The 19,054-nt window shown below is 39.0% G+C and overlaps 1 long non-coding RNA gene across 1 annotated transcript; it reads right to left on the bottom strand.

The window, feature by feature from the left end:
* Positions 1-1,172: 1,172 nt before the first annotated feature.
* On the bottom strand, positions 1,173-17,195 carry LOC125753009 (uncharacterized). Its single transcript, XR_007403802.1, has 2 exons — positions 17,058-17,195; positions 1,173-1,318 (listed from the first exon to the last, which is right to left on the bottom strand). It is a non-coding gene; the product is annotated as an uncharacterized LOC125753009 (long non-coding RNA).
* Positions 17,196-19,054: the final 1,859 nt, after the last annotated feature.

Here is a 19,054-nt window from a genome sequence, read left to right as displayed (position 1 = left end):
CCATCACAGTATACTGTTCACCTTTTATGGCCTTTCTCTTAAAGCATTAGGCAATGTCATATGGTGGAAATCTTTTATGCAGAAAGTCAGGTTCCCAGAAAGCAAAATCATGCCTGTCTATGTGTATGCATACATTTCAGAGGGAAGGAGGAAAACAAGGCTGAAGTTTGTTTGCTAAGAGAGGATTATGTTAGCTAAGTTTATTATCTTAATTTCGGCACCTGACTATGTCATCAACGAGTTGGACTGATTAAACTTATAAGAACACTCATTATAGAAAGGAAATAAGTCTAGCCTGTGGTTGCTCAGCTAATGAATAGGGAAAACGGGATAATTTTAAACTGGGGAAAGAAGAATGTATATAACAAGTATGCTAGACTATATAAAAGATCTGAAGTCCCTACCACGGTCAGCCCACGTACCTAAAACATTATTTTATTCTTTAATTGACTTTTGTGGGACATGAAGCCTTAGACTGAATGTGCTAGGATATTAAATGGAGTAAAATTTCATAAATTTAAACTAAGAAAGAATATGAGATAGTAAAATGTATTTTAGAAAAATATTTTAAGGTATATTTAAAAAATAGATAAACCTGGCTGTAAAAAAAATGTTTTAATGATTCTTAGACGGGAGCCAAAACACGTTGGACTGATTTTATTAACCTGGGAGTCCTCCATCCTCTGCACCTTGTTTAGAATCATTGCCAGGTGAATGGTGGTTCCTAACCTAGGGGGAGCCGACTTACTTACAGTTGGGTGGGGCAGGAAACAAGACTGGGAAACACTGAGCCAGATTGTAAGGCCTTAAGCATCTTCCAGACAATTTTATTTATATCATTCAATTTCTTTATATTTGATACAAAGGTAGGCTTCACTCTGCTGCTGAACTCAAAACAGTTAACGAATGATTGGAATTATAGATAATGAAGTTTTAGTTACAATTTTTTTTTCTGTTTTAGAAGCACATGTCGATATGAAATAATGTACAAAATGTAGAAAAGTAAAATAGTGGAAGGGACATTTCATCCGTAATCCTACCACCGAGAGTCACTGCTGTCATTTTGGGTGTACATTTATTTATGGCAGCTAGTTTGAGATGAAGCACCTGAATTTTCCTGGGCTTCAGGGGAGTTTCCTGGATATGGGACTGTCAGTGCTAAAACCGATGACAAGAAAAAAAAAAAAAAAAGACAAAAAAAAAAAAAAAACCGACGACAAGGTTCTGGGCAAAGTGGGATGAGTTGGTCAGCCCAAAGTAGTCTCCAAAATGAGATTAACGCAGGAACTGTTTCTTAGCCAGTCATCTCAGGCAACTCCTGGAAAAGAGAGAACAAGCTACTTGTTGTTTGAAGCTGCTAAATTTTGGCATGGTTTGGTTCTATCTATCCATTTATCTGTCTGTATTAAATTATACATAGAATTTTGTGACTAGATTTTAAAAATAACAGTATATTATGGGCATACTGTCATGCTTTAAAATAGTTCTCCACAACACCAGTTTTAATGGCTGCATGGAGTTCACTGAAGGGAGGCAGGGACCACAGTCTAACAACTCTCATATCATTGGACATTTATGTTGCTTCTCTCTCTCTCTCTCTCTCTCTTTTTTTTTTTTTTTTTTTTTTTTTGGCTTTTCCAAGGAAAGCTACCCCAAATACCCTTATGGCATAATCTTTGCATTCAAACTCGGTGACTACTTCTTTAAGACTAATTCTTATAAGTGAGTCAAAAGGTATTATTTTGAAGGCTTTTGCGGAGTATTACCAAATTGTCCTTCTTAAATATTGTGCTAATTTACAGATCCACTGACTCTGTAAGAATGCGCATTTTGCAAACGCTGGTTTTGCCACAATAAAACAAGCTCCCAAACTCTGTCAAATTGACAAGTTAATGACACTTTCTTTTATTGTACAGTTAGTCTCATATACCATAGTGAGATCCCTCTGGTCAATTTAAATTGTGCCATGAGAATATGTTCTGTGCAACAGCTCCTGATGTTTACATAAGTTATTACTTGAGCCCTCAACATCATCAAATATTTATTTAACATCCACTATAGGTTAAGAATTGCAACCAGAGGCCCCAGTGCAACTTAGAATCTAAAGGGGAGAACAGAGGCAGCATTCTTTATCTTTGCCTTGGGAGTAATTTTAGTAACTTCCTTCTTTTCTTTCCTCTATATAATCAAATTACAGGAAAACTGTCCTGCAATTTAGAAAACTAAACATTTTACATCATGAAATATACTTTCGTAAAAGAGAACCATACATATGTAGGTGTGAATAAATGGTTAAAAATGGAATTTCTGTGTAACTACCAACCGATTCAAGAAATAGAACATTACCGACACCTGAAAAGCATCCCCCAGCCCCTTCTCATGTGTCTTTATGGAATTCCGATCCTCTTCCTGCTGCAGAATTGTAACTGTTATAACTCTATGGTAATCATTTTCTTTCTTTTCTCTCTTGTTCTACTATTGTTTAGTTTTGCCGGTTTTTAGCTTTAGCTCAAGAAAGTCATAATGACTTATTCTACTAACTTGCTGTTTTTGTGCAACATATGTAAGATTCATCCATTTTATTGTGGGTAGTTGTATAGTATTCTACACTATAAATATACCATAAATTTTAATGCATTCTACTATTGATAGATTTGGGTTGTTACCAATTTTTGGTCTTCAGGCCAGTTTAAAATTCATGATGTAAGGTAATAGGCTTCAGATGAGATGCACAAACAAATCTACTCTTTAAAAGATTTAGTTCTTTTGTGATGAGTTTTTCCCTTCCAGTGCTTTCAGCTTTGATGATTTGCTTAAATTATAGTTTTGATTGTGAATCTTATTATCTTGAATCTTCTTTAGTTATAGCTGTTTAATGAAGGTTTTTTCCTTCCTACATATGGAATTTTGTAGTAACAGGAAACACTCATAATGATGGCCACCCTGCAACTGCTCGAGCTCTTTCCTCCTGCCACAGTTCTTGTTCTCAGTGAAAAACTTGGAGTTTCTGAGAAATTGGTGGGTTCAGAAGTGGGTGGGGTTAAAGGAACTGACCTGGGAGAGAAAGTAGATCCACCAAGTTGGAGATTTATTTAGATTAGAGAACGTCATATTTTAAGAAAGCAGTTGTCTTGTGGAAAGTTGGGGAGTCATCACTATGTAGAAAAATGGAATTTTTACCTGATTCAAACTGGGTTCAAATCTGTTTCCACCACTTTATAGTTACATGATGATGAGTGATTTACTCACTCAAGAATCTTTCATCTTTAGCAAAATCAGGATGATAAAACCTTTCCTAAAAAATTAGGGAGTGAATGCAAGTGGTTTAGAGGTATTTATGATTTGTAGTATAGCATGTTGATAATATTCAGCTGTTGGCCTTTAAAAATAACTTAAAGTTTAAGGAATTATAAATATAAAAATGGCATATAAGAAATGATATAAAATATAGATGAAAATAATTTAATTTGGGCTTAAATTCTGATTAAGAATATGAAAGTATTTTTAAAATCTCTCATGTTGGGGCACCTGCGTGGCTCAGTGGTTGAACATCTGCCTTTGGCTCAGGTCATGATCCTGGGATCCTGGAATTGAGTCCTGCATCAGGCTTCCCTAGGAACATGCTTCTCCTCTGCCTGTGTCTCTGCCTCTCTCTCTCTGTCTCTCATGAATATATAAATAAGATATTTTAAAAAATAAAATCTCTCATGTTGAGAAGACTATTGCTCTGTGTCCTTTTATTTTTGTCTCTTTGGGTTGAATATTGTATTTATCCTGTTGTAACTTAATAATTCAGTGGGCAGATTCTTCACGAAATGGTTAAAATGGAAGATTAAAATATAGCATTGAATACAAAATTAGAACTTTGTATATAAAAGATAATATAATCTATCTTGTTATATTTGTTTCTTTCCCTCTCTTGAAAATATACATATTTCAAGATAGCCTTAAAACTTACATAAAGTTATGATGGTAAGGGAAAAATAATGTGAAATGTCTCAGATGTAAGTAGTTACATACAAGCAAAATCTTTATCCTTCTAATATGTTGGAAGATTACATGTAAGTTGATTATATTTATTTTATATCTTAATCTTTCATGAATGGAGGCAAACTGGAGGTAATATTTATACTTAGAAATTCTTAACAGTTGGAATAAAAGAACCAGTTCCATGCTTAACTTACAAATATATGCTTTTTGGTAAAAAAAAAAAAAAAAAAAAAAAAAAAAAGTGAGAGATAAATATCAATGAGACAATGTAATATCTGGGATTTTGCTTTTGTTTAAGATTTTATTTGGTTATTTTAGGGAGACAGAGCATACATTAGGGGGAAGTGGGGAAGATGCGAGGAGGCGAGAGGGGCAAAGTGGAATCTGCTTGGGATTCTCTCTCTCCCTCTCCCTCTGTCCTTTCCCCTGCTCGTGTATGTGCTCATGCATTCTCTCTCTCTCTCCCAAATGAATAAATAAGTCTTTAAAAATTTTTTCCATAATAAAATGTGAAAATAAGAGGATCAAACAAGATAATGAATTTATAGTATTACTTCCATTTCTAGTACAAAATGGATTTAATAAGTTTAACCTCCTCACTTGAGTGTATCTAGGCGAATGACACATCGGTGTTGAAGAAATGGCAGTTTTGATGGCTGGAGAGTAGAAATAGAAATACATCTTCTTATATGCCAATGACTGTGGTAGGTTTTAGGGATGCCAAGGTGGATAAGACTCGGTTCCTGTTTTTGAGGAGCTCTGGGCTAGTGGGAGAGAGAATGCATCACTGGGAGAGCATGGTAGCTTCAGGCCAGTAATGGGGTGAGGAGGCTTACTGTGGTATTCAGGAAGTGGAACAGGGTTGTGGAAAGAATGATGTATGGCTGTCAAAGCAAGCTTTGCCTGTTTTAGAATTTGCCTTTGAACCAGCTTCGTGTCCAGCAAAGAGGGTGGGGAGATCTCTTTCCCCTTTAAAATTTGTTTTTTCTTGAGTCATGCAGCTTTAATTCTACAAATCAAGAATTCATGCTATTACTCTCAGTTTCCTTGGACAGCTACACTGTGGATTGAGCAGAAATTTTGGAGCTAGACCCCACATCACCCATGTCACTGAAGAGGTTCTTATCTCTGTATGAACTCCCCCCTCCCAAAAAAAAAAAATCCAGTAAGGGCTAAAAAGAACCAGCCAAACTTCAGAGTAGGTGTCATATCTGGGCAGCATACCACATGCGTGGAGAAGCACAATGGCTGACTTGATGTGCCACAAATGGACCACACTTTCGAGATGCTGAGTGCTGTTCAGATGCATGGCAAATACAATTGAACGTTGATGTGTTTTTGAGAGGACAAACAACAGAAACTGGGAGACTCAGCGGGTGTTCATTCTGATCCACAAACTACTGGTCTTAGGGCCGTTTTCAAACTGTATGAGCAGGCTCAATAGCTGGGTTGTGGCCCTGTGTTTAATTTAGTTTCCTTTGACTTCTGTTCACCTTTAGCCAGCTGCTTAGGTTCCCAACAGGGGAGTTAGAGGAGGATGGGCCTTTAAATCATGATGCAGACTGCATCTTCACCACATGGGGTACATTTTTGTGGTTAAGTAGTTTTTTTTTAACTGTCCCTTCCAAAGTTAGGGATAACAAAGAACAAAGAACAATTTCTAAATTTTATCGGGTTCAGTTTCTAATGGATTCTTGATGGAAAAATCTGTCACGTGGGATCTATGTCCAATGAACTTGGCAGGAAGATTGACTTGAATCAGAGACCATTCCCATGAGACTCACTAAACTTATTTCAGATGGTCTCCATTATGCAGGGTATGCCACTAAGAGGCTTCGTAAACTGAGGATGACAACGTCTGTCTTATTGGAGGCTTACAGGACATATATAGAGAGAACATTCAACACAATGCCTTATGCAAAAGCAACATTTGTTACTAATATATTAGGAAACTGATGTGGTCTTCACTATTGGTAAGGATAGGCAAGGCTTATGAATACCTCTCGGATAAACACCTGATAAAACTAGCCAAAAGGCTAGGGAGAAGGTGTACAGCTGGGCAATTGTGCTGATACTTAGTTGGCTTTCTGATTGAGTTGAATGGACTCAGTCTCGTTGGTGGGTCTCCCAAAATGTGAACCAAAGACTTGGTTTCTGTTCCTTTTTTATCTCTCTCTTTTGGTGCTGTTGCGTGGTGCTGTAGTCCAGTAGGAGTCCTTGATGATTTCAGCTGTTGATGAATATCCGGTGTATGACAGTGTTCATATATGAACTTGGTCTTTGGTGGGTCCTTGTCTCCTCAATAGAGAGCATTGTGCTGATTCTAAAAAAAGTCCAATAATACCTCAACACAGATACCGAGCTTCCACAGGATCCATAATATTTTGGATTTTGCAGGCTACAGTCTCTGTCACATTTTCTTTCTTCTTTCTTTCTTTCTTTCTTTCTTTCTTTCTTTCTTTCTTTCTTTCTTTCTTTCTTCTTTCTTTCTTTCTTTCTTTCTTTCTTTTCTGTTTTTAAAGAATGCTTTAAAAATGTAAAAATCATTCTCTGGGGGGTAGGGAGTGGGGAGATACTAGGAAGGAGGTAGTGTATAAAATTGAGGCCAGAGACCCTAGGGCTGTAATTTGCCTACCCCTGTATGACATCACATTGGTACATAATAAAAAAAACATGATCTTGTGATGTGAGCCTTGAGGAATCAGAATGGGCTGACTGATTTCCCATTCCTGAGTCATTCTTTTGGTGATGGGGAGTTGAATTGGTCAAGACACTACCCAATCCCCCTTTGTAGCCATATTATTATGGAGTAAACTTAAGGTGATTATAAATTTCTCTACTAGACTGAACTTCATTAGTAAGTGTCATGAGCCCTGTGGTAACAATTTGTGAAGTCCTTCGAGGTGAAAGGCAAAATCATAAATATTAATTATAGCCATTGTTTTGATGAAAGAAGGATTACGGAGGCACAGAAGCCTCTAAGTCTACCTATTAAACTGTACTCCAGCTCTTAAGTTCTTGAATGTAGGGGCTAAATTATATTAGAAAAAAACTCCATGGGATTCTTCTGTGGTCTGCAGTCTAATAAAAGGCCAACTTTTCATATGACATTATTTTAAAACACTTTCCAAAGCTTTCAGAGTCATTTTCATGAGAAAAAAAAATTCAAGAAAGACACATTTTAAGCTATTAGTGCTTTTCATCAGGAATGCAGTAATAGAGTCAGGTTATTGGTGTAAAGCCACAGACTTCAGTATTAAAATGAACCCCATCTATAAGGTAAATTTTTAAAGAGGTATAAAATACACTTGAGGCTCTTTGAACTAGTTATGAAAAAGAAGAAAAAAAACCTTGAATAAACATATTTTTCATATTTTATATGTGTTACTATGGAGAAAAATAATTAGAAAGTTACTGAGTGACTTCATTTAGATCAAAATGTTTCTTTTATGCGCTGCTACACTAGCCAAAAAACCATGAACCCCTGGGGAAGGTGCTGATTATTTACCATCCTTATAAATGTCATCTTTTAAAGTGCCAAGTGCTTGAAAAAGAAAAGGGATGATGTGTCAAGGAAACTTATTTTGAAATAAAGGGTCATGACAAAATTAGAAGTATATCGGTGGGTGATTATGTTTTAATTTGTACATAGACTTGTAAAAAGAGTGGGCCAAAGGTTTGGTTTGGTTTCAAAATTATGAAATATGGAAAATTATTTTTAAAAATCACATGTCCCAACACCCAGAAAAAAAGCCATCATTGCAATGTTTTCTCTATACATCTCTTTTTAACACAATTAGTTAGTACATGAATATTGTATTGTAACTAGGTTTTTTTTTTTTTCTGCTTAATGTATCAGATCCTCTTTGTGTGCTATCCATTCATTTAATTTTTATTGAAAGTTATACTTTGGTAAGATCATTTTAATGACCACACAATTTTGAGTTTATGAATATACTATAGTTTGCTTAACCAGTATATTTGGCTGTAGTGACAGAAACCGATTCCAAAAATATTATCCAAAAAAGGGAATTTGGTGGCTCTTGATATACAGAAAGAAGTAGGGCTGGCTTCAGAGTCCCCTGGATCCAGTATCAGGACTGTCTTTCCATTTCTCTGTCTTAAGTCTTGGCTTCTTTGGTTGTCACTCACTCTCTGTCACTTCAGATGGCTTCTTGAATGCAGATGGCCACAGGCAGCTCCAGAGTTTTAAGGGCAATCCCTAGGGAAAGCTTAGCAATGGCAAAGGAAAGGAGCTCTTTCTTCTACCTTCAGTTTGGGGAATCTCTGAAAAGAGAAGTCTAGAAAGGCTCACCTTTGGGCAGTTACTCATTCCTGGGCCAATTTCTAGAGCCAGCAGGCATTACTCCAATTGCCTGGGTTTTGGTCATGGACCTCCCTGTGGTCAAGGGGACAGCCAGAGACATGAGATGTATAGGAAGGATTCAAATTGGGAGGAGGCACAGTTTTTCTTCTTAGGGACAGAGGGGAGGCTGGTCCCAGAGGATTGGAAAATACGGTGTTAGGCAGTTAAATATAAGCTTGTCCATTATGTGAACTGTTACCAGTTTATGCAATTAAATGTTTATGTTTATAGCTAAATCTTGAGCAAAAGTTTAGAAATAAAGTTAAGTTGGTTTTTCCAGATATCTTTTGCATCTGTTCTAAACTTCAGAGGATTAAAACAAAGTCTTAGAAGGATGGTACAACGTGAAAACTGAAGAGTTATAGCTTCCATGCTATTTAACTCCAAACCTTAAAAACTGAGTGTTCTAGCTTCTAAGTACTTGGCTGTATCTGCTTTTCCTTTTATTTAATAAATTGGTTTCAATTTCACCAGCTCCTATTTCCTGAATTAGGAACTTCCTGCATTAAGAAGTTCATTATCTAAATTACAACTTGCTATAATCATTCCATATACAAGCCAGCAAAACTTTAAGTTGTCCTAGGGTCTGAGAAAAACTCCTTTCATCTGTTCTCTCAATGGAATCAGGTTTGTACGTTGATGAAATGGATAGCCCATTATTGCTCTCATCTTCCCCATATTATTAAGTGAAACGTCTTTTAAGTAGTGGAAAAGCCTAGGAGGAAATTGGGTGAGTCCAAGAAGTCTAGAAGAAGGGTGCTTTAGGAGAAAAGCATCACGTGATAAAGCATGCATTCCTTCCTACTTTCTCTCACCTCCAAAAAGCAACAGTGACCACAGACCAACTACTGCTTTTTGCCACCAAACCTCCCTCAGGCAATTCTTCAAGCAGTAGCCATTCAAAAATAATCATCTTGTTTATTTTATTTTGCTGAGCCTTTTTTTGAACTTTTATGTATCTTTAACATATCACTTCATTGTTTATTTAGGCTAGAGTGAATGTTTATGGCAGTGCAGAAGGAAAAACATAATTCATATCTGATTCTGTACATTATCAAGTACTGCATACAAAGATGCCCACTAATGAGTTCATTAAGTGTTAAATAATTAGGTAATTGGTGTTTTAAGTGTTTTGTAGTATGCAGGAATCCTTGATGCATTGTTATATAGACACCTAAGAGTGTTTCAGTGATGTTTGGGGAAATTGGTTGGGATTTTCAGCCACACAGGGAATACTTTATTATTCCTTCCATCAAAAATAATGGATTTATAGTTCCTGTCATCCAAAAATTAGCCAACCTGTTTTTGGAAAAGGATTAAACTTACTATGCAACATATTTTTTCAGGATGGGATAATGAAGCATTCCTGTATAAACTAAATTTGGATATTATTCTGATTAAACCACAGTGAATGCCTCATAACTGAAATATAGTGCATTTTGGTTACACAACCCTTCCTCCCCTGCCAAGTACCACCATTCTTTCCCCTAGATAATAAAATCTAGGAGAATTTAATGACTTCATTTTGCATAAATTCTTTGAGAGTAAAGTCAGCATGCTATTCACCTTTGCATATGAAGGGGATCACAATATGCCACCCCAAAAATGCCATGTTGGTATAAGGATTATTTTGAGCTAAAGGCAATTAAGAAACAGCAAACATAGGAGGAGCTCCTGCCCTCCCCCTATCTGCCTAAAAGCAGGGTCTAAATTTCTCTCTCTCTCTTTTTTTAATATTTTATTTACTTATTTGTCAGAGAGAGCACAAACGGGGAGCAGTAGGAAGAGGGAGAAGCAGGCTCCTTACTGAGCAAGGAGCCCGATGTGGGACTCAATCTCAGGACCTTGACAAGAGGCGAAGGCAGATGTTATTAACTTACTGAGCCACACAGGCATCTCTAAATTTCTCTTTTGTAAAGGAAATTTCCCCTTGTAAAGTTAGTCTTCTCTTCTGTGAGTCTCTTGAGATAGTTCTTATTAACTTGAGACATAGCACACCCTACTAAACAACCCTTATTTACCATGTACTTCCTAATCATCTTCCTAAAATATATCCCCATCCTCACCAGGGCTCCTTTTTTTCTTTGGTCTCTTCATCACCCTTTTTTAAAGTGGTATATAAGAACCGGGGTCTCTCTGGGGTTTTTTCATTTCTCTTCTGTGAAGCCTTGCCCCCTGTCCCATGTACAGAAAAAAAAAAACCAAAAAAACAAAAAAACAAAACAAAACAAAACAAAAAAAACACCTTTCCTATTAATCTGTCTTTTGTCAGTTTAATTCACAGATTCCAGTCACTGAACCTAAAACACTAGAGGAAAGGTTTTTTTTTTTTCTCCCCTACACATAGCTTGTGCTCAATGTATTATTTTTAAAGAGATAAAAATTGTTTTATTTAGTTGATCTTGATACCAGTTATGTATGCACTATCCTAAATGGAAATCTGGAAATTTTTATGCTAATTTTATCAAACGAATGGTCAAATTAGATAATTCAAATACTACAAATGGATTAGGTTTTATTTTTATTTATTTATTTATTTTTGCTATATCTGGATTACTACCTCAAACTACAGATACCAATTGGAAATTCAGGAATTAGGCTTTGTTTAAAAATTATGAGGAAATAGAGAGTTACCCCATCCTTGATGAGTAATAAAATGTGATTGATTTTAGAAATGCTACTGTTGGTACTTGGGAGAAGTATAGGGCTTAAAAGAGGTGATTTCCCAAAAGTCAGAAACAAATGTGAGATTAAAACCTTAGTAAGGTTTTGGAGGGGATTTATGATGGGAAGATAGATGGGGAACAGAGTTGGGTGGGGACTTGGAGCTTGATAGAACATGGTGGGTTTAGAGATGGCATGAGGAAGCCATGGAACAGGGGATTGCTTATGGGGGCTGAGCTGGAGCTCTATCCTCAGAGAAGGAGATAAAGGGGTGGAACTGAGTGGAATCCAAGGAATCCACAGAGTTGTGATTTTGGTGTCTGCAAGGAAGATGATTTCAGTCAGAATCAACAGGTGGACCTGAACGGAGGAACAGTTTTCCTTCACTCCTTCCCTATTCACCCCCAACCCTGAGGCCATGAGTACTGACTGAACTATCAGTCCTTAGGAAGTAGATTTGAAGGTGAACCAGAGTGGGAATTGAACAAAATCCTTAAAATCCTAATCTGTGTCCATCTAGGTCAAGTTTAATAAGCCCAAATTCCTGGAAATTACCCAATTTGTATTTTTTTTTAAAGAATTTTATTTTATTATTTTTTTTTGAGAGAGAGAGAGAGAGAGAATATGAGGGGGAAAGGGGCAGAAGGAGAAGCAGACTTCTCGCTGAGCAGGGAGCCGGATGTGGGGCTCAATCCCAGGACCCTGGGATCATGACCTGACCTGAAGACAGACAACCTGCCCAGCCACCTAGATGTCCCTGTAGCCTTTGATATTACCTCAGTATTCAGAGTTTACTCTAAGTCAGTGACCACATGTATGTATTCTAGAGCACAGAGGACAGGAGTAACTACTTTATCAGAATAAGAGTATTTCAGGGACTTGGTCTTTGCAGGAGAAACTCCAATTCTTGAGAAACCCCAATTCTTGAGGTAACTAAAAGTAGACGTTCAGAAGATCAGGGCTTCTTCACAGAAGCCTTAAGGACTACAAATAACATGGGTTCTGTTTTTCAGGCAACAAGACTATCAACTCTGAGGTTTAAATAAAGGCTGAATTTATCTCGTTTAGCAAGGAATATTGGAACATGGTTTAACTAAGGATTGCTTGATCGAGATTTATATACTTTTCTGGGTGAGTACAGAGGGCTTGTTCTAACAGAAGGGAGAAAACTTTTTATTAGCTCTAACAGGATTGGGGGATAATGTGAATTGGCCCTTGTACCAAAGCTGGGCTGCTTTAGCCTACTCAACTTAAAGCTGTTTCATTTTGGCGTATAATCCCGGATAGGATTTCAAAAATCCCAGTTCCTCAAGGTCCATGATTTAAACAGTAAGATTTCTTAGGACTGTCCCTGATGCTCACCAGCAGAAGCAGTTTTATAGTTTTGGCCATATTCAATCAGGCAAATCAAGAAATAATTTGAATTATGTGGTCTAGCCATGTTAATTGATCAAATTAACTGGAAAATACTTTAATCTCTTATGTATTTATTTTGTATTGTAAAGACTCAACCTTTAGCAAACTAATACTCTTTTGTTAAGAGTATTAAGAAAGGAGAGTCTAAAGGAGGTTGTGTGTCCCAGGAGTATTAACCATGGGTTATGGTGTCTGAGCCAGGGAGATTCCAAAATATGTTAGAACAGTCTGTTCCATTTCACAAACACTTGTTAAGCACATGATAGTGAAATCATATGTACCATTGTTATGTGCCAGTATGCCCATTATTTTATGTAATCTCTAAATCTCAACAATCCTGCAAGAAGGTAAGGGTGTTACTATTACCATTTTACAAATGAGAAATCTGGGGCTTAGTTAACCTGCCCAAGGTCATCCAAATGGTAAATGACTGAATCAGAAATTTAACAGGGTCTTTCTGATTTCAGATTCTGTGGTCAAACCGCTAGACCTTGCCCCTTACCTTTCTTACTCTCTTTGTGAATCTATTACAAGTTAGTGCCAGGACTGCCATAGATTTATTTCAAGTAGTGCATTTTTGCACAGGACAAATGATTACTAAGAAAATATCACTATCCAGTTTAGGACTCCTATAGGATGCATACTGTGTCCTCCATAACTAGTAGTAGCTCATGGGATGAACTCCTTTCAACAAAATCACCAAGCACTACATCACCATCTATCCTTTGGGTAAGAAGGAATAATACTATTCAGGCTCAACCTGTGGACAAGATGAAATATTGGTAAATGCTTTCCCTCCATGGTTTTTATTCTTTATGCTGACTTTTGTTTCCTCTCCTCTACCCATATTTTCAAATCCAATAGTGCTTCCTATCTGGACAAGAATCACCAATTGTAATAATCCATATTCAGGTTGACTAAGTGCATTAATAAATATGTTGTCTTCTTTTCAAAGGACAAACAAAAGCAAGGGACAACAATGGGTAATATAGAGAAAGCAACTATTAGCAGCACAGAGACCGTTAGGCGCTCATTAGTCAAAAGTATTTAACTTTTTAATATACTTGATACTGAAGGATAGTAGAATATGCCTCCTGGAAATATGCTGTTTGGGGATATGGATTATTTTGAGCTAAAGGCACTAAAAACCAGCAAGTGCAAGAAGGGCACTCTGATCTCCCCTTTACTTCCTGAAAGCTGGAGATAAAACTCCCCTGGGAAAGATGCCTTCCTAGGACTAGGAGGAAAGGAATATTCTTATCACCAGAGACAGGGAGTGGAGGCTGGGAGAAATCTGTAAAAACAGATCTTGTTAAAGTAACTCCTATCTGGGCAGCCCGGGTGGCTTAGCAGTTTGGTGCCTCCCTCAGCCCAGGGCATGATCCTGGAGACCCGGGATGGAGTCCCATGTCAGGCTCCCTGCATGGAGCCTTCTTCTCCCTTTGCCTGTGTCTCTGCCTCTCTCTGTCTCTGTGTCTCTCATGAATAAATAAATAAAATCTTAAAAAAAAAAAAACCCACAAACTCCTATCTTCCTTTAGTCTCTCCATGGGTTTTTAGTTACTTTTCCACAATTGTATCTCTTTATTCAACCTCATATATATGCACTTGCTACTTCTTTGAGTTTCCATTTCCTTATGATGGCTCCTGTGTCCGGTAAAACTTATATTAAACACATCTGCTTTTCTCCTGTCAATCTTTCTTATGTCCATTTAATTCTCCATTTAATTCTCAGGCCCAGCCAGAGACTCTAAGAGGGTAGAGGTTAAGTTTCTCTTCCCCTACAGTACCTGGAGTACTATGTTCCACCTTGCAAAGTGAAACAATAGAATCCACTTCCCACCCTCAAGAAGCCTATATTTCAATGCAGGAGCCAGGCAAGTCAACAGTGGCATAGCAGGAGCATCACTGGAGTCATGCATGAGTACCCAGAGCACAGAGGGAGGTGATTGGGAATGAGTGTGCAGCAGTGTCCTGGAAGCAGTAGCTTCCTCTTGCCGAGCCATCATATTCTGTGAGGTCGGCATTATTTAAACTGTGAAGTGTGGGGGTCAAATAGCTCTCACAGCTTTTAACTGTTGGGCAACCTCAGTTGAAGTAGGCTGTTGAATCAGCATGTCCATGTGATCTTGCAGGTGTGTGTATGTCCTTGAGCACAGGAGTGGAGATGAGAGTTATTATTCTCCTAAATGTCAAGGGAGTCAACAGCATCACAGTAGAAGTTTCCAGAGATCCTTGCCAGTGCCAGGGTAAGGATGGAAGGGTAGAGTAGTGATTTTAAAGAAACTTCCAATAAATTAGGATTGGGGTTACGGTGAACCTGCTTCTGGCTTCTGAAGAATCACATTAATGACTCCTATGGAATTTGGGGGAAAAGGAAATGGCTTTCATCAGGTTGTCAATTCCACTTTTTGTAGGGGACTGTTTTTTATGGTTCAGGCTATCCATACATTCTGATGATGTTTATTTTTAATTCCTTTGATGGTGTGTCTCTTGATTATTTAATGGATGGCTTTTAATTTCTTTGAACATAGTCTTATTAGTATGTAATTCTTTGCATTTTGCATAATTAATGCAAAGATTGTAGTGATTCAGGGATCAATCCATGATTAAGATATTGTCACATTCAGGGCCAGAAACTGAATCTGTCCAATTCATATTCTTACTATTCAAGAGTCATTCCTTTGAATGAAGTCTCACCTCTCACCCAGCCATTTCTTGTAAAGGTATGTTTTTGTTATTGGGCCATTACAATATTAGCTCATTAAGACCCATAACTAAATAATATAGGATTATTATTATCATTTTTATTTTATTTTATTTTTTAAAATTTATTTATGATAGTCATACAGAGAGAGAGAGAGAGAGAGGCAGAGACATAGGCAGAGGGAGAAGCAGGCTTCATGCACTGGGAGCCCGACATGGGACTCGATCCCGGGTCTCCAGGATCACGCCCTGGGCCAAAGGCAGGCGCCAAACCGCTGCGCCACCCAGGGATCCCAATTATTATCATTTTTAAAAAGAGTTTATTTATTTATTTATTTATTTATTTGAGAGACAGAGAAAGAGAGTGCAAGCATGCACGTGAGAGAACAGGGGGAGAAGGAGAGTGAGAGAATCTAAAGCAGACTCTGCACTGAACATGGAGCCCAACTTGGGTCTCACTCTCACGAACCTGAGGTGATGACCTGAGACAAAACTGACAACCACACATTCAACTGACTAAGCCACTGAGGTGCTCCTGTTATTATTTTTAAAGAAATCAGAGAGCCAGTGAGAGAAGTCAGAGAGACCATGTAGTAAATGGAAAATTGGGAAAAGGAAGTCTACTGAGGGCTTCTAGAAGGCATTCACTAGCTCTTGACAAGGAACTATGAAAAATAGCCACAACTAGGGGACAGACTGTTTTGTGGTTTTTGCATTGGTTGAGCCTTTTAAGGCTCCTAGGGCAGATGATTTTCTTTGCCTTCTTAGGAAGACGCTAAATTTATAGTAAGTAACCTCAGATTAAATGATGATACAGTCAGCAAGTCAATTTGTATTTGGCATAACATTCAGTCTTAAAACTTTTTTTAATACCAAAAAATGAAGCATGGTTGACCAATGCACTTAAAATATGTAGAATATATTTAGTTTTCTTCTAAAACTGTTTAGATCAATTTCTTCTAAAGATTTTTTTTTTGAGGAAGAGAGAAAGAGCACATGCATGAGCTAGGGGTGGGGCAAAGGGAGAGGGAGCTTAGGGCAGGGCAAAAGCAGAGGGAGAGAGAAAGGGAGAGAATCCTCAGTCTCCCCGTTGAGCACAGAGCCCAATATGGGGCTGGATCCCAGGACCCTGAGATCGTGACCTGAGCCAAAATCAAGAGTCCGCCACTTAACCCACTAAGCCAGCCAGATACCCCCTAAAAAACGACTCCTAGCATGGTTTAGAGCAGTGGTTCCCACATTTGGCTGATGACCAGAACACTAGTAAATTTAGTGCAGATTCCAAGGTTCTAGAGCTTCTATACCAATGTCCAGGGGTGGGGCCCCCAAAATCTGTATTTTTAAAAAGCTATCCAGGTGATGCAGATCTTCTGGCGGAATTTAGAACCACTACCATAAAACCAGCAGGGATTTTAAATTCTTAGTTTTATCTCAGCCTCTCGTTGAGTGTGCTCCTGTAATGGTTTAAGGTAATAATGACCTTGTTGTAGGCTATTTCCTGTTGATTAACGATCAGTTGGAAGAGGTTGTCTCTAGGATCTTTCAGTTCAGACTGCCAATAATTACCCAACGAGAGATTCATTCGCCTGCAGTGCAAATGTGTAAAGTTTTCCTCTACAAGGAACATTGCACTCCTAGGTTGTCTTAATTGCATTCCTTTTATAATTCATCTCTCAAATGCCACAGTTGCTCTAAAACAGAAAAGAAAAAAAAAACAAAAAAGCCAAACCCAAGAGGATCAAAGTGTATGTCTCTGCTGGAACAAACAGAAGCAAGAGAGGCTGGGGAGAAGAGAAGATTTAGCCCTTGGGTGGATTTTGCTGAAATGTTCTATTTGTGCAGCGGTGATTTGTACCAGGTAATGTGAACTAGGTTGCCCTCGGTCTCTTTATAGATTACACCCCATTTCCTTTACCTCGCTGCTAAGCAGTTCTTGGGGGGATTACTCTCCCTCAAACGGTCTCTCTGCTAACACAGTCATCTGCCACATATGCTTCCACTTTCTGTGCTGCTGGACGGCCGGTGGCTTCCCAAAGCTTGCCTGCCTTTCAAATTGTTCAGGCCGGAGCTGCAATCCTTCCACCCACCCCTTTCCCGTGAGGTAAAGAGAATGTTCATACCTCAGGTCTTGTTACCAAGCAACAGAGTTCCATTTGCCAATTGCCACCATTTCCTTCTCATAGTATTACAGGCCTTATTATTAACATTTAGTTCAGAGAAATTGCTGTCATTATGTGAAGTAACTTCCTTTAGAGGTTATTCATTAACCTTAGGTATTTTACTGTGTAATTATAATTGCCAAGTGCCGCAGGCTTGGAAAACCTTTGAACTCCTCAAGGTATTAGGGGACGGCAGAAAGGATATTATCTGATTTCTCTTCCTTCTCCAGTTCAGTTTTCAGGTTGAAGGTGCCCCATTTCCCCTCCAGAGGGGTCTGCCTTCCTAAAGGTACACCGTGCCCTCCCGTTCTTCCAGGTTGCCCACTGTACACTCCGAAGAGAACCGTGACGAACTTGCCCTCTTGGGTCTTGAGTTGCCCAGATGCGGTAGGCCAGCCTGAAGTTGTTCCTCCTTTGTCTTAAGGAAAAATGGGGGTGGGGGGGGTGGGGGGGGTGGGGAGGGGTATTCGGGAGCCCACGTGATTGGCGTGCACACTTGTGCACAGGCGGGGCTCCTTGCAGACCTCACACAATACCTGAAATTGTGTATTGTGCACAGTGTTGCTGTCGCTGCAGCGGAAGACCTTCATCCTACTGCTCACTCCTCGGCTCGACAAAAGCAATTTTTCACTCCCGGGCTTTGCAGGGGCCAGGTGTGCATTCCATAATACGCCTATTATACAGCCCTTCTCGGTAGCCATCGCGTATACAATGACCCTTCTGATTTGTCCTATTGCGTGGTTGCCAAGGACTTTGGTCCCCACCCAGTACAACTTGAGGTATGCCTTTCCCATATATTTTCGGGCAAAAAGAAAAAAAAAAGAAAAAAAAAAAAAAGAGAGAGAGACAAATGCACCCCTGCCTCTTTGTTTTCAGACAGACAAAAGCAATTGGCATATGCCTTCCCCCCAGACCCAGGTGCCTGCAGCTCGGGCGCCCTAAAAGAGGAAACCTGTTCCCCTCCTCCCAGGTTTCTGGTTTCTCCACCCCACCTCCCCGCAGCCCTCCGCTCCCTGCACCCAGGGCTTCCGGCCTCCACCCCGACATTCCAGGTAACCTGACTCCCCCGACGGCAGAGGCGGGGGCCGGTGCCGGGAGGGCGCGGCCACGTGACCTCCCCGCCCGCCGGGAGCGCGCGCCCCACTCGGGGAACCGGGGGAGCCCAGCGCCCTGCTTAGAGACCGAAGTTGAAAAGCATTAGATTTGCCGAAAGGCCGCTTGCTTCTGCATCAGGCAGCGTCCCCTGTGATCATCGCAAGTGCAAGGGCGAGGCGGGCCGCGGGGTTTTCCTGGCGTGAAGCGACCCGCCGGGCGAAGGCGGCGCGAGTCTGACGGCGGAGGCCGGGCGGGGCGCGGGGGCAGCCTGGGCTGGGAAGGGCGCCCCCCGGCGGCTCCCTCGCTCTGCCCCGGCTCTGCCCTCGCAGCTCTCGCCGCTGACCTGTGAAATGGGAGAAAGTATTATGATGTCATATATAATAAATATATAATAAAATGGGAGAAAACATTATAATATCATATATATAATAAAATGGGAGAAAATAGATCACATATTAATATATAATAAGTATATAATAAAATGGGAGAAAATATATCATGTTAATATATAATATAATAAATATATAATAAAATGGGAGAAAACATATTATATATAATATATATAAAATATAAAATGTATAATAAAATGGGAGAAAAAATATATAATATATAAAATATATAAAATGGTAGAAAATATTATATTTTATATTATATATAA

Source organism: Canis lupus, chromosome 19 (genome assembly GCF_003254725.2).
Source record: "Canis lupus dingo isolate Sandy chromosome 19, ASM325472v2, whole genome shotgun sequence".
Classification (NCBI taxonomy): domain Eukaryota; kingdom Metazoa; phylum Chordata; class Mammalia; order Carnivora; family Canidae; genus Canis; species Canis lupus.
Note: the sequence above shows the minus strand (reverse complement) of the source record. Positions and strands in the feature narration are given on the sequence as shown.